Source organism: Carassius carassius, chromosome 13, assembly GCF_963082965.1.
Source record: "Carassius carassius chromosome 13, fCarCar2.1, whole genome shotgun sequence".
Lineage (NCBI taxonomy): Eukaryota > Metazoa > Chordata > Actinopteri > Cypriniformes > Cyprinidae > Carassius > Carassius carassius.
Window position 1 is genome coordinate 15,471,017 of NC_081767.1, and position 13,909 is coordinate 15,484,925.

A 13,909-nucleotide genomic window follows, 5' to 3' on the forward strand; every position below is an offset into this window, starting at 1 on the left:
CGCGCTCTGTTTGAACGGTCTCTAATGCAGCTCTGGGCTCAATTAATACATACAAACTGTATTTTTATCGTTCTCCATAAGTTCAGCTCCGCTGTCCCGCATGGGAGAATATCTGTTTTAATATTTATAAGGATAATACTGTGGAATCGCCTGTATTCTGAGGCTTCAGAGTGCCGCGAAACGAACATTTGCATACAGTACATAAAAAATACGACTCTTTAAACCATACTCTTCTGAGACAACAAATGTAATTGTACACATTAAGCCAATGAATACGAATATTTTACTTACCAAAGTTGTATTCTGTTAAAATGTCCAAACTTTGTGGAGAAGCTTACTGGTATGGCCGACGACCATATTCTGTCTGCAACAGCCTTCACGAGAATGTCGAGATCTCGCGATAAGTGATGTTGAGAACGTGGTATTGCTATTGAATTGAGTCAACAAATTTTTTTAAGTTTAGAGGACAAATAATTTAGTTTAGTCAACTTTCAAAATAGTTGAGACACTGAAAACTTAAAATTTTTAGTTGAATGAACAAATTCAGTAACTGCAAGTTGTCAACATAAAAAAATTCATTGAAACAACTAAACTGCTAAATAATTTTTTACAGTGCAGTTGCTTTTTGTTTTGTATACTGTTGTTCACAAAAGAAAATTCAATAAACAGTTGTTAACAAAAAAAAGAGAATGCCTCCAAATAAGTGCATTTTTGGATGTGAGGGAAAGTTTACCGTGTTCAGCTTTCCCAAGAACCCAGCGTTACATGAACAATGGATGCAGTTTGTTTTTCCGGGGCAGCAACGGAGTGTATCAAGTGCCTTTGTGTTTTCTGGTCATTTGAGTGACGAATGTTTTATAAACAAGGACCAAGTCGATGCTGGATTTGCACATCGTTTGCTATTAAAACATGGAGCCGTCCCTCTGATAAAGGACCCCATTCATGTAAGTACAATTGCATCAGATTTCTGTATTTTGTTGGAAATCAGCACATAAGTGAATATATATTAATGGAAACAACACGAAACATCAGTATAATAGCTCCGCTCACGGCACGCCTCCAGGAGCTCGGCTTTTTCCGGAAAGAATCGGAAAGTTGAATTTTTCTTTTATAAATATGATAAAACTAAAGACTTTTTGGATATATGAAGGATGCAGTACTACTTTACAGGTACTCAAGATTAACATGAGATTAGGTGAAACTGTGTATGTTATGTACCCTTTAACACTGTGAACAACTCTGAATAGATGGAACACCATTGTAAACCCCCACCCCCTTTAATGTAAAACCATCTTGATTAATTTTTCAGAACAATACTGTACATACCTTCACTTTACTCTCATAGCTTAAGTATATTAGAGTATGCAAGATAATACTTTTACTTAAAGGATAGTTTGGCCAAAAATGAAAATTCTGGAATAATTTACTCGCCCTTAACTAACCCCTTGGTTCGGCTTATCCCTGGATGACAAGCAACATTAGAGCAGTGACCTCACTGAATAACTTCGGATCGTAACTCCCCCGGCACAAATAAGTTGCTCCAGGTTTGGAACTTTCATTTTTGGGTGAACTATCCCTTTAGCAAAGGTTTTAAATATGACCAGAAGTTTTTCTACCAATATGGTATTGGTAGTTACTAAAAGTAGTTTACCAAAGTATCTCTTTTATATTTCTTGTACTAATTACGTTGTCATAGCTCTAAACTATTTCTCTTTTCCTTCTTTCCCTAAATCAGAGCAGACCCCTGTGCAGTATAAGGCTGAATGTGCATGCACTGGACAGGTTTTAAATGGTTCTGGGCTGAGCAGAGAGGCCCTGATAGTGTTGCTGGATCTTCTGAGAAGTGAACAGCAACAGTGATGGGTGCCACAATCCAGACCCTGGTGTTTCTCTTCTGTCTGTTAGTGGAACATCATACAGAGTAATCTCCAAAGTGTTTGACATGTGCCTCCTTCCACTGTCCACTGCATTGTCCTCAGAGTCGCTGAGGACATGCTGGCCATTCACCAAGAGACTGACCTCCTGAAAACCCCAGAACAAATGAAGGCAGAATTGGGCTCATACTGATGTTGTTTCTCTAATGTTAAAAAAAGTTTCTGTAATGTTGTAAAAAGTACTTTCAGTTATGTGTAGAACAATTTGTTTTAATGTGTAAAAAATATTTACTGGACAAAAAAAAAAAAAAAAAAAATATGTACGAATATTTTGTGGAAAAAAATATGTACATAAGTACTTTTATCTACACGTGAATATGCAAAACAAAAATGTACAGAAAGTACTCAGGCTTATTTACAAATAAAATACACACAAAACATAAATAATGTATAAAACTTATGCATTTCATTGTTAGCTTGCATCACAAAAACAAACTATAGAAATTAGGTTGTTTCATTGACAATATGAGATTTTAAAAAGATATTGTAAAACTGTAATGTACCCATTTTCCCCACTGTTTTATCTTGGCTAATGAAGAATGTATTTGTTAAAGCATTCTCTCAATAAGAGAAAACTTGCACTCTTATCTATTTGCGCTCTTATCTCTCTCTCTCTCTCTCTGGAGTCTGATATCCTCCCTGAGCAGCTCCACTAGCTTCCACTCACTCCCTCACCTGTCCCAGAATACTTAGCAATTAAACCATGCCTGTTAACAACAACAACAACAACACAATGAATTTCAGCAAAAAGTTGTCTATTAACTTTGTATTTTTTTTAAAGTCTTTCCCCAGCAGGCTCACTTTCCCCAGAATAGAACTAAAACGAGAAAATAGAAACACTTATGAAAAATATAAAGACAGGTTTGCAATCTTAACATAAGAAAATATGACACAGCAGGACATGCATACCAAATTGAAAGTTTGGTTAAAACATTTGTAGACATCTCTTGCATGACAGCGCTTCAAAAACTCAACAACTGGAAAGACCATTGCCTTATTGTGGCTGTCTTATTGTTTGTGGGCTTTATGTAAAAAAAAAAAAAAAAAAAAAAGCTAGGTATTTGAGTAAATGAAAACTAGGGATGGGTTAATCGATCCTGAAGTATTGATATATCGATACTGATGCGAGTATCGAAAGTATAGATGCTCAAATAAAAAATATAGATACTAAGGTGTTTTTATCTACCAGTGACTTTTTTTTATTAAAAAAAAGAATAATGCCTACAATATGCCTTAAATTGGATGAATAACCTATGTTAGCAAATAATTGTGTGGAAGGGATTTTCCTGCTCATCTGAACACATGCAAATGTTGCAAGGCAGAATCAATCAATTACAGAGAGTGTTCACTCACTTCTAATAGTGCATTTAAATAGAGCTGCTTTTCCCAAGAGTAGTTTATAATAAGAAAGCATTTATGTTTTTGGAAAAGGCAGCACAGAACAATGCAGAAAAAACATAGGCTATATGTTTGAGTTATTTCACAATAAACCTATTGAAATTGTACCCTAGTTTATGCAGTACATTTATTTAAATTTGAATGTTAATGTTAATTTTACATATTGCTCATGTTCTGTTCTGTATTAATATAAATCATACACTCTCCGAATAAAAAGGTTGAATTTTATGCATGCAACAGCTTATTACTGGCAGTCCCTTATGACAATGAACCATGGTAAAGTGAACATAGTTTAACTATAGTATTTGTAGATTTCCTTGGTTACAACTACAGTAAACATATTTTAACCATGTGTAAACAAAAATATAATCTAATAAATTGCAATTAAGGCATATTGAATGTTAAAATTAATTTCAAATATAAAGTTAAGTTGATGTTTTTACCCATTGTACTCATAATAATTAAATAAATTTCATAATCTAAAAGTTCAGTTTAGAAGTATTGTATCGGTATCAATATCGATGATACTGGCCATTAAAAGTATAGTTATTGTATCGAAAACAAAATATGTGGTATCACCCATCCCTAAAGAAAGTACAATGGCTGCGTCCGAAATAAAATGAGTATGTTTGAATCTTTTGCGTTCATAAAAGAGTAGGCGAGAATTGCAATAATTCTCGCGAGATTCGGATGTACGTATACTTAATTTGCGTTCTGATATGCCTACTCACCTACTATATAGTAGGGGAAAAGGAGGTAGAGCTTTCTCACATTTGGCTCCCAAACTCTGGAATAGCCTTTCTGATAATGTTCGGGGTTCAGACACACTCTCTCTGTTTAAATCTAGATTAAAAACACATCTCTTTCGCCAAACATACGAATAATGTATCTTTTAAATTGTGAGTGTAGTTGCATCTGATCAAATGTGCATTTTTATTCATTATTTTGGGTTAAAATAATTTTACTTTGTTGGATCAGCAGCTATGCTAATGATGTCTCTGTTTTGTTTCTATGTTTTGCCACGGAACTAGGATTCAGACAAGCTCCAGTCTGGACCCAGAACACCTGAGAAGAGATGATGCTGACCCTCAGAGGACCCCAGATGATGCTAACCCTGAATCAACAAACATAACTAACAAATATTGCTACATGTGTGACTGCATCATATAATAACTATTAATTAATAATATTGATAGTTCATCGTCTAGCTGACTACGTCTTGTATTATTATTATAATTTTTTATTTTTTCTAAAATCCTGTCAAACGTGCACAAACTACTGGCTACTACTAAATATTGTAGAAACATAATTTTCTGTAAAGTTGCTTTGTAACGATTTGTATTGTAAAAAGCGCTATACAAATAAACTTGAATTGAATTGAAAAAGAGTATGTAAAGAAAGAAGTACAGTAGGCGTGAAATCCTCAGATGTCCTGCTACTTCAGCCCAGATTCTGAAGGGTTCATCGATGATTACTTTTCAATCACAGGATGCCACGCGAAAGGGATACGTCGTCATCGAACGTGAAGGAGAGCAGCGACGAGGGTTCTTACAAAGGTGAGTATTGTAAACCAAAACACGGTTCCCATGTGATAAAATCGTATTTGTTGACCTACTGTAGAGTAAAATGTTGATTTGTTAATGTGTAAAGATGCTAGCCAGTGAAATTACAGTATATTTGTAAAAACATAAAATAAAAATAACGTACCTATTATTATGTAAAGCGAACAGCTGATCTCTAGTAAGCAAAGACAAAGAAATGTTCTAAGAGCATTGCAGAAGAGCAAATCACATGAACAGACATCTGAGTGAGAGATGTGTGTGTTATTATGTAGAATTCACTGTCTACACTGCTTTAGATGAATGTAAGTAATATAAATAAATCTAAATCAGTAAACATAAGTGTGATGAGGTTCGACTCAGTTATGCTCAGGAAGGAAGAAGACAGGGGTCGGCTTGATGCTGGGATGCTCGTTTTTATTTGTACAATAATCAAATAACAGAGCGCACCAAGCACGTTCAGTGTGCACTTGCACAATACTGCTCAATAACTCAGACTTCTTTTTGTGTCACTCTCAACTCCGTTCACGAGGTCCCAGCTTGTCTCTCTCCCTCTCCCTCTGTCGTGCTCCGGCTTATATCCGGTCTCTCCACGCCAATTACTGAAATCAAACACACGTGTTTATCATTTGCACTTGACCCACTTACGCTTCGCTCTGCTCCGTCGTCTCTCGACCATTACAGACTCTGCCAAACCATGCCCCCCTCGCCACATACCCCCACCGCCCGACTCAAGCCGGGTAGCCATCCGGCCTGCAGGGAAAATCATCGCGCTCAGGAAGGATGTTCCGCTCCCGAGCACTCTGTTCCCCTGAAACAGGCTCCGGAGGTTCCGGTTCAGCCTCTCCCAACTGCACAACCGCTACTCTCGCCTTCTCTCCTCTCCCCCAAGAGGCATCCGAACATAAATACCCCAATAATTTATTAAATGAGGGCCAATTAGTACCCAAAATTATTGGATGCCGGAGGTGCGGATTAACTGCCACCTCTATTCTATGCTTTTCTCCCCTGAATTGAATATCCAAAGGCAAAATAGGGTAATTCACCACTTCCCCGTGTACACACCACACCTTAACCATGCGGCCATTATCCAATGCCCTCGGATGGATCAGACTTTGATGGATGGAGGATTGGTTACATCCTGAATCCACCAAAGCCTGATATGTACCCCCCTTGATACTCACTGGTATTTGGTATAGGCCAGCTTGATCGAGGGCAGCCTGTGGCGCGTCGGGGACCCGGATCAATGTCCCCACCTCCATCAGTGGGAAGTGGGTCAAGCCATTGGCGTGGAGAGAGCGGAGAGGGCAGGGGCTGGGTGAAGGATCCCGTGGTCGGGCTCCCTCCCCTGGGAGGAGCCCGGGGTGCAGCTGCTGGTTCCGCCGCGTAACCCGTCCTTCACCTGGGTGCTGGCTTCAGCGGAAGCCCTCCACGGGACCTAGGAAGAGGGACAGGTTTGGAGAGAGAGAGGGGAGGGGAAGAGAGAGAGAGAGAGAGAGAGAGAGAGAGATGCCGATGGTAGGGGATCGCCGACCCCTGGACACGCCACCATTTGGTCCTCCGCCAGCTGGATGGCCTGGTTCAGCGACGTCGGGCGGTGGCACTGGACCCACTGCGCCGTCTTCCTTGGCAGCTTGGCCACGAACTGCTCCAGCACCACACGATCGATCACATCCTCGACGTCGCTACTGTCGGCCATCAACCACTTGCGGCAGGAGTCCCGGAGCTGCTGTGCCATCACGAAGGTCCGACCGACCCGCTGGAGGATGGCACGCTTGAGGTCCTGGTAGACCAGGAGGTTTTGGAATGGCAGTTGGTGGGCGGCTACCTGCGCTTCTCCTGACAGAAGGGGGATAAGCCGCATGGGCCAGTCCCCTGTGGGCCATCCTTGAGCCTCTGCCGACTTTTCGAACAGATCCAAGAAGGTCTCTGGATCTTCCTGAGGCCCCATTTTGTTGAGCGGCAGAGGAAATGTGCTGTCCTTTGGAAGAGGGGATGGCCCGCACCTCCCGGTCTACCCAGCTCCGGAACAGCTCGTGGTCTTCATGCTGGGCTCGGAGGAGCGCCTCGAACCGTTTGTCCTGCTCCTCCTTAATCGCCAGCATGTGCTGATGTTGTTCTTGGTGAAGATCGGCGAGCGACTGGATGATGTCCGCAAATGGTGTACCTGACGGGGACTGCATGGCGGCGGCGATCTTCCTCCTTCCCGGGTTTCGGCACCAGTGTGATGAGGTTCGACTCAGTTATGCTCAGAAAGGAGGAAGACAGGGGTCGGCTTGATGCTGGGACGCTCGTTTTTATTTGTACAATAATCAAATAACAGTGCGCACCAAGCACGTTCAGTGTGCCCTTGCACAATACTGCTCAATAACTCAGACTTCTTGTCGTGTCACTCTCAGCTCCGTTCACGAGGTCCCAGCTTGTCTCTCTCCCTCTGTCGTGTTCCGGCTTATATCCGGTCTCTCCACGCCAATTACTGAAATCAAACACACGTGTTTATCATTTGCACTTGACCCACTTACGCCTCGCTCTGCTCTGTCGTCTCTCTCCCATTACAGACTCTGCCAAACCACGCCCCCCTCGCCACAATAAGTTATCTATTTCATTTGACCATTAGTATTGTTGATAAATTGAGGAACATTTGTGTTGGATAAAGTTAGTGAACACATCAGCATCTAGCTCAACATGTAAATGCAGCATATCACAGATAAATGACAGAGGAGACTGACTCTTGTCTGGATGTTACAGGGACAGATGAGACACACGTGTGTTTATCTGCTGCAGCGAGACTGATGACGCAATGCTGCCATCAAAGACTCTCAGTGAGTATACTACAGTCATCAATAAAAAATATTTTACATCTTAAACTGTAGTTTATTTTAAATATTTCAGACAGAGTTATTACTGCATTTTTCTGATTGTTGACTGAATTTATGTTTAGATGAACTGACCCTTTAAAGGCCCAAATAGAAACTGTATTAAATATATGCATGCATTAATATTATAGTAGCACCTTGAAGAAAAAAAGCTTTAAGAAATAAGCAGCTTAATTTGTGCCCGAGTCACAAAGTTTACAAAATTCACATTTATATTTATTAATTTGTCGGATACTTTTATCTGCAGTGACTTACAGTGCTCTTATTACAGGACCTCAATCCCCCTTCAGCCACTGGGAGTAAAGCCACACCGTTGGAGATGACTGCAGAGATTGATCCAGCAACCTTTTGCTCGCCGGCTCAGTGCTTTAGCCCACTACACTACAGAAGTAATGAAACTATATAAAACAGTAGCATGTTTGTAAGATGTGTAAATGTTTTCCAGGTAGTGGTGCTCAAGGAGAGCAGACACAGATGTTTGGAGCAGACACAGCAGCAGTCAGATTGTCCCGAACATGTTCTCCTGCTCTTGTTCAGGGTCTTCATCATGTTCTTCCTCATCCTCTCTGTGCACTCAGACAAGGACAGACTCGATGTCCCTCTATCATCATGATCAGATTCAGTCTGACTGCAGCAGTGAGGGACCTGATGAATGGAAGCGTGTTCACTGCCTGTAAACATTCAAAAACAGAACAATGTTTGAATAAAGTTTTATGTTTTGTTCACTTCTATTTATTTATTGTGACGGTTATTCTTATTTATTATTTTACTTGTTTATTCATGTCTCCTGTTGTTGTCAGTATATAAAATATAGCCTAATTGTTTCATTAACACATGCATTCATTGATTACTTGACTGAATATTGAGATGCAGTCACTTTGGCTGCATTTGTCTAATGTGAAGTCATGCATAGCTGTATCATATGAAAAAAAAAAACGAATTACAATTTGTTTGTTTTACAAAAAATATATAATTATTAGTCACCATTTATCATTATTATTGTTGATAAGTGTTAGGGTGGGCTAGAAATGCTTTCTGGGGTAATCTTAATTTCTAAATAGTAAACCTTACATTTTTACATTTTACACAATCTTTAAAGAATAAACTGCGGGTCATTTAAGTTAAAATATAAAAAACAACACAAAATGTATTGGTTATACTAAAATCACAAAAAAGGATAGCTGTTACTTCAACAAGACCACAAAATGAGCTAATTTCATCAACATCAAAATATTTACAGACAGTAGATATTAAACCTGTCGCAGTCAGTCATATATTTGAAGATGTTGCGCTTGTTATAACGTTATAGGTCACATGATAACGTAAACACGGCGGACCACATTGATACTCAACAAGATTTGGCAGTGTAGTATGTACTCTTTTAGCGCTCATTAAGTAAGTACTTATTGAAATTAAGTAACTACTATTAAGTATGCGATTTCGGACGCAGCCATAACTTACAGTACATTTCAATATGAATTCCTCCACAGAACTACTTCTTCTTCTTCTTGATTTATTGGTGGTTGGCAGACAAGCTTTTGGTGCATTACCGCCACAAACTGAACTGGAGTGTGGAGCGTCGATGGGAAAAAAGAAAAAAAAACTATATTCTTAAATCAATTCCTGTTTCCTTTAAAAACCTCAATATTGCATATTGCATAGGAATTCGTCTGGCACTTTTTTAGCCAGAAAATTTTCTAATGATATTGTATTATGCTCCATTTCCTTCATCTTATCATTTAACTCTTGTCTTTTTTTATTATATGCTATGCAATTTATAAGAACATGTTCAACTGTTTCTGGTTCATTACACTTATTGCACTTCCCTGTAGGATGTTTATTGCTTTTACTATAATTTAACCCTGTGTGTCCTATCCGAAGTCTAACAATTGTTGATGATTCTTTCCTTAATATTGAATTCTAATCTCCTTTTCCCACTTTTTTTCTGAATCTGAAACAGATGTCTCCTCTTCATCTCTCTTTCCCAACGTTTCTGCCAGATGTCATGTGCCGCCTTACGAATACAAGTTTTTGCTTCTGATTTACTCATATCAATGTGAATCTCAACATATCTGCTTTTAAGTGAGTTCTTTGCCAGAGTATCTACCACCTCATTGCCCTCCACCCCTACATGTACCAGAACCCAAAGAAATCTAATGTAGTTTCCTTTATTATTTATCCTGTATAATGACTGTAAAATTCCAAATACAGTGTCGTCTACTATCAGAATGACCAGATTGTAAACTTTTTAATTTTTGCCTGAGATTGGGTCTTTTGATACGTCAGTAAAAATATGTATTATATCGCTATACTTCTATATTCTTCTGATATGTTCTCATTCTCCTTAATTTCTTCATGTAACTGAATGCTATATAAGGCATTGGAAATAATTTCTTTATGTAACTGAATGCTATATAAGGCATTGGAAACATCCATGGAGGAATAGCAGGCAATGACACAGTTTGACTATAATTCCTCTGATCCATCTCCATTGATTGGGCTAATTGCATACCTATCCATACTATACTGCGATTATTTCCTTGAGGATGTTCCCAACACTCATGAAATACATTTTTAGTAGGGTGTGATTCCTTAAGCCCTTTCAATGTTACCCAGTATACAATAGACAACTATTGACGTCTCACTGCTTAAGGCATTTCACCCACTTCCACTTGCAGCACTGCAGCTGGGGATGTTTTAAACGCCCCACAACATATTCTAAGTGCCTGAGATTATACTGCATCAATTTTCTTTAAAAGTGTTTCACATGCTGACCCATACACTATGCAACCATAGTCTATTGCAGATCTTATAAGGCCACAATATATGTTTCTTATTGAGTTAAAACTTGCACCCCACTCACATCCTACTAGACATCTCATTATATTTATTGTTTTCTTACATTTGGTCACTAGCTTATGAATACCGAATGTTAATTTCTCATCTAACCATACACCCAAGAACTTGATTTCAGTCACCTATTTTAATGGTTGGCTATATAATGTCAACTCTACTGGAATATGCTGCTTTTTTGAGCAACATATTACTCGTGTCTTTTCTACCTATAATCCGAATCCCCATTTCTTAGTCCAATCTTCAACTTGGTTTATTGCTGTCTGAATTTTATTAACTATTAAGTCACAAGATGTCATTAATCATGATAATAAACAGGAGCGGGCTACAAACACTTCCCTGTGGCGTCTCATTTTCAATTTGATATTTGATTGACTTGTTCCCACCCGGACTTGAATTGTTCTATTATATAAAAAAGTACAATACCCAATTATATGTTCTACCTTTAATACCTAAGGATTTCAGTATAGCACTCACTTCCGGTTTGAGCGAACGCTGGCGAGTTTGGCTGCTGCTGCTCTAAGGTTTTAATGTTTTATTATTTTATTATTTTAAACTTTTTGGATCTATTGAAACTTGCTTGGTGAACTTGAATGTGGAGGAGTGAATCCAGATTAAAATGTGGTGTTATATCATTTGCACACTGGTGTGCTGGAGTTCTACTGTTTGTTCTTCAAAGTGGGGTTTGTTTTTCGTTCCCGGTGTGGATAATTCTCCAAATATGGTGCTTAAATACTCTTCGGTGGACTTACAGAGACTAAATTTGTTCTCCCGTCTCTCTGGCGGAATTTACAACTGCTGCGTCGCATTGGGAATAACACGCTGCCACAGTTACATCCGTCGTGGATTTCACCGTGACCCCCTTGTGAGGATTTCGACTGTGTCTCAGGATAATTTTCCCATCCCGGTCATCTGTTCGCCACATCGCCGCTCTTCCATCAGATCAAATGGTAAGAGTCGGAGTGTCAATCTTGAAAACATTAGTTTGCTCAAACACACGCCTTTCACATCTCGGCATTCTGTTTGCCCTGCTACTGTAAAGATGGCCTTAGTGAATGCAAGGTCAATATCGAACAAATCTTTTATTTTAAATGATTTGTTTACATCTCACTTCTTAGACTTATTATTTGTGACTGAGACCTGATTAAAACAGGGTGACTTGATGCCTCTTGCCGAAATTGCTCCTCCTGACTGTGCTTTTTTAAGTTCTCCACGGGCCTCTGGACATGGTGGTGGAGTTGCAACAATTTTTAAAAACTGTTTCAAATGTAAGTCTGTGCCTACGGACACTATTATGTTGCCGACTCAGGACTATAGATAAACACTTTTATCTATACATACAGAGCCACACGCACACGTTGTTTTCTCGGTTCACTGCTTCTTCAACTGCTTTTATTCAAAACAGACATCAACCAATAATAGAACACTGCTGCCCCCTAGTGGTTCAGTCTTTATATAACACAACATTTAGCTGCATACATAACATTTCCTCCCCACTAAGATAGAATGTCATTAACATTAACATTCAACATTTTTGTTTAAACAAAAACAATATACTTTTCATGTACGACAATAAAGGTACAATTACCCTTTTCCTTTTACTTCCAACAACAAATTAGGAATATCTCAGTGGTTGCATAACTTATATGTCGAAAGAATATGTCTCTAACTCAAACTATGCTATAACCCTCTATTAACTAATTACTGCTCACTCATCACGGTAACGAGCTGGTGGTCTTTTGATCCTCACAGGATAACGTTTCACTGTCTCGGTTATCTGAGGATGTTCCGTAGATGGTGGTTCAGTGGACTGATATGTTTTTAATGTTTCTTTGATTTCTGGAACTTGAACATCCTTCTTTCCTAATAAAGGAGTATTTGAGTGCAGTGTGGTGCCACTATCACTAGAAGGTAGTAACCCCTGTGGGCTTACAGTATGATTCACTGCAGTCCATATGGCGTTTCCATACCCCTGGCGATCCCACATTCACCTTGTACGACACCGGTCCAGTCTTTTCTCTCACCACACCTTGTGCCCACTTTCCTCCCCCTTTCTATAATCATGCACAAGAACTGACTCTCCTACCTCAAACTGTCTGACCTTAGCGTGATGCTGGCGCCGTTGTTGTTGTGCATCCTGTGACCTGTATACAGCTCCAGCCACACTTGGTTTTAAACAGTCCAATCGAGAGCGCAGCCTGCGTCCAAGAAACAACATTGCCGGTGTTTCTTTCGTTGTTGCGTGCGGGGTGTTTCTGTATGTTAATAGAAACGCCTCAAGTTGATGACGCACCTGTGCTGTGCCTTTGGGTGGCTTTAAAACATGTTTGAAAGTCTGCACGAACCGTTCGGCCAGGCCATTGGTGGCTGGATGGTATGGCGCTGAGCGGATGTGTTTGACTCCATTGTTTTTCAAGAATGTACTGAATTCTTCCGCAAAGAACTGCGGTCCGTTGTCACTCACAAGGATGTGTGGAATGCCATAGCGACTAAACAGTCCCCTGAGCACTTGAATGGTCATGCAGGCAGTGGTGCTCTTCATGATATGCACCTCTGGCCACTTTGAATGTGCATCCACCACGACCAAGTACATATGTCCTTCAAATGGACCTGCAAAATCCACATGTATCCTTTCCCAAGGACTGGAGGGCCACATCCAAGAGTGTAAAGGTGCTAGTCCAGGCTCTTTTTGTACGCTCTGACAGGAGTGGCAAGATTTGACCTGTAGTTCCATTTGAGCGTCTATACCGGGCCACCATACATAGCTGCGTGCCAGGCTTTTCATCCTCACTACACCTGGATGTGATGAATGGAGCTCTTCCAGAACTCGAGGGCGCAGTTTTGGTGGTACGATAACTCTCCCACCCCACATGAGGCATCCCTGTTGGGTCGTGAGGTCATGCCGGCGCTGCAGATAGGGTGACAGCTCTTCACCTGCATCCTTAGCAGCTGGAAAACGACCAGTTGAGACCATTTCTAGGACCCGAGCCAAGATAGGATCAGCCAAGGTGTTTACTTTGATCTCGGTGCTGCTGACTGGTAAGTTTTCTAACTGAGATGTTTAAAATACCTCTACTGCGCCTTGCTTCTCTTTATGCGTGTAGGGGAGTGGCAGTCGTGACAGCCCATCGGCATTTGCATGTAAGGCACCTTTTCGGTATTGAATGGTGTAATCATGAGCTGACAGGAGGAGCGCCCAACGCTGCATTCGAGCTGCAGCCATTGATGGTGTACTTTTCGATGGACTCAGGATGGAGGTCAACGGGCGATGGTCAGTGATTAGAACAAA

General features: G+C 40.1%; 1 long non-coding RNA gene across 1 annotated transcript in view; it reads left to right on the forward strand.

The window, feature by feature from the left end:
* The window catches only part of LOC132155991 (uncharacterized), a 118,544-nt gene that overhangs the window by 39,246 nt on the left and 65,389 nt on the right, over positions 1 to 13,909 (forward strand). The window lies entirely within an intron of this gene.